Source organism: Colobus angolensis, unplaced genomic scaffold (assembly GCF_000951035.1).
Source record: "Colobus angolensis palliatus isolate OR3802 unplaced genomic scaffold, Cang.pa_1.0 Scaffold181, whole genome shotgun sequence".
Classification (NCBI taxonomy): domain Eukaryota; kingdom Metazoa; phylum Chordata; class Mammalia; order Primates; family Cercopithecidae; genus Colobus; species Colobus angolensis.
Genome location: NW_012114944.1, coordinates 2,113,120 through 2,115,893, shown reverse-complemented (window position 1 = coordinate 2,115,893; position 2,774 = coordinate 2,113,120). Strand labels below are relative to the sequence as shown.

The 2,774-nt window shown below is 46.7% G+C and overlaps 1 protein-coding gene across 6 annotated transcripts in view; it reads right to left on the bottom strand.

Annotated features, from left to right (window-relative positions):
* Nucleotides 1-2,345, bottom strand: part of TRMT10B (tRNA methyltransferase 10 homolog B (S. cerevisiae)) — a 24,472-nt gene extending 22,127 nt beyond the window's left edge. For 3 of the 6 annotated variants that reach the window (XM_011939457.1, XM_011939455.1, XM_011939456.1), the window contains exon 1: nt 2,298-2,345. The gene's annotated coding sequence lies outside the window, so the exon portion shown is untranslated. The remainder of the gene's footprint in view (nt 1-2,297) is intronic. The other 3 variants (XM_011939451.1, XM_011939452.1, XM_011939454.1) reach the window with 1 other exon arrangement.
* Between the last annotated feature and the right edge of the window lie 429 nt (nt 2,346-2,774).

Sequence of the window (2,774 nt, the reverse complement as noted above, 5' to 3'; positions counted from 1 at the left end):
AGTGAGCCACTGCACCCAGCCCATAAATATGTATTTTTAACAAAAGATATCTAGACCCCTGTTATGACAGTTTTTTAGATGACTGAACAGACTTTGTTATGCCAACCATCAGTCACCTGCATTTTTCTGCATATAGGCATTCAGAAAAGAACAAATGAAAAGATAAAGATAAACTAACCCTTAACTGACAACTTCATTTTATTAGGGTGAGAAAACCAACACCAATTTGTTAAATAAATGCTAATTTGTTAATAGCCATGTGATCTCTTCCTCCTTTAAACTTCAAAGCATTTTGTATTTTTACCTGTGTTGACCATTCATTAGTTCATAAACTTCCACCGAGCTCCTCCTGCATGCCGGGGCCTGTTGGGGAATGACTGGGAGGCAACGGATCTAGAGCTCTCTCTGCAGGTAGTCTCGCTGAGGCGGGAGAAAAAAGATCAAGGATAGGAGATCCTAGGAGCTACAGACTTCCACTGTTGTTTTTAAAAACTGGAAAGTCTGTGCTGGTGTTTTCTCTCCTATCAAACTGAATTCCTTTGTAGGAGGGCTTATACCTACATTTACCTAAACACTGAAGAGTTCACAGTATAGTTCCTTGAAAACAGCAATGTTTATTTTTTGTTGAATTGAACTGAAATTTACCGCCACCACTCCCACTCCCTTCCTTTCTTTTCCCCTTGTTTTACCTCATGCTTCTCCAAATCTCTGTAGTCCCTGAGAATGTTTCTTAGACCAGGAACTTGGGATGCAATAATCTTGAAAATCAAATAAAAACAACTCCAACCACCACCAGAAGAGTAATAAAACAAGCTAACACTCCTGAAGGCAGAGCCCAACTCTTTTGTATCTTTGTATCTCTGTTAACTAGCATAAGGCCTGGAACAGAATGGAAGCTCAGTAAATACTAATTAGGTGATTGCCACCTAGGGATCCTCAGAAAGCAAAGGTGAAGTTGGTTATCACAGAAGCAGAGATCTGCTCAATCTGTGTGGGACATTATCTACGCCCAGATTTAGCTTTTTTTTTTTTTTGACATAGGAATTACCATTTTAACCATTTGTAAATGTGCAGCAAAAAACACACTAAGAGCTTCCACATTGTTTGCCACCATCACCACCGTCCATCTCCAGAGCTTGTTCATCTTCCTAAAGTGAAACTCTGATCCTTACGTAACTCTCCATTACCCAATCCTGGCAGCACCTTTACATTTCCTATCTGTATGAACCTGACTGCTGCTCTGGTTTGAATGTTTGTCCCCCTGTCACATTCAGGTTGAAATTTAATTGCCATTGTAACAGTATTAAGAAGTGAGATTTCATTTATTTCCCGTTTCTTCATTCAAAATCTTTTCTGAGCCTCCATTATGGGCCCAGTACTGAATATTGGGACTATTCCTTACTTTCATTCAACAAAGTTACTAAGCACCTGACAGAACACTACATCCTGGGGACTTGGGGATAACATTCGTTCAGCTTTCATGGGGCTCCAATTATCTGACCCAGCCTTGCATGACAGCTGCCTGTTTCCCCACTAGATTATAAACCCAGGGAAGAATTCACCTGTACACACTTACTGCTGAGCCTGTGAGCATCCTAAATGTTTGATAATCAGCTCTTCTGCTTAGAATCCTGCAGTACTCTCCATTTCACTTAAGGTAAATAGCCCAAATCCATACAATGACCTATGCAGATCATTAAGGTCTACCTCCCAGTTTCCCCTGCACTCTCTGGTTTGCTATTCCTCAAACATACCCTTCAGGGCGATTGCATTCGCCGTTCTCTTTACCTTCAATGCTCTTCCCTGACACTTATAGACTACCTTCCTCCCCTCATTCAGATTTGTACTATCCAACATAACTTATTTTATTTATTTTTTGTCGGAACCTCCTCCATCCCTACAATGTAGGCAAGTGCTGTTTGCTTATAGACGCTCAATAAATACTTGCTGAGTTCATAAATACTCCACTCCGCACCCCCACCCTAGGTTGGCAGAGGCCTCAGACCTTTGCTAGCCCAAGTCCCACCTGATGGGCACCTACGCTGCCGCTAAATGATGGCACATCGACTCCAGCCCGAGAGCACCCCGCCTGCGGGTGCCTCCCGGCCCACAAGCTGCGGCGCGTGCGAGTAGAGGCAGGAAGAGAAAGCCCAGGAAGGTAGTGTACCACAGGCCACACGACTGCTAAACGCTGCTTTCCCAGCGTCCAACCCCGCGAGGGAGGCGGCTGTCCCAGGCTGAACCCCGCAGCCCCCAGTCAGCCCCCAGTCAGCCCCCTAAACCAGCAGACAGCGTACCTGATCCCGTCACCCCAGGCAGCGGCGGCGGCGGCGCCGCCTTCGGATTTCGCCTCCAGCCTCGCTTCCGCTTCCTAACCCCGCTCCGAATGGCATCCTGGGAATTGTAGTTTTTCACCGGCCGGCCGCTCGTGGGGCCGGGCCGGAGCGGAGGCTGCGGCTTCTACTCCCAGCCTTGACGCTGGGGAGCTGCGTCCCGCCGTGGGGGTTGCCCACCTTCTCTGAGCCCCGGCTTCCCTGTCTGTTAGACGGCGATCACAACCCCAACCCAACCCCTTGCCAACTTCACAGGGCTCCTGCAGGTGACCAGGTGCTATGTTGGTTGTCAAGGGCTGGATATTATGGATATTGCGAAACTGGGGTGTGTGAAACAAAAAGAAAAACAAAATTCTAAGCCCCGCAGCCGACTGAATGGACCTCCCTCTCAGCCAAGGGGATTCCAAAGAAACATTAAAAACTAGTTAAGGCCATGTTGGG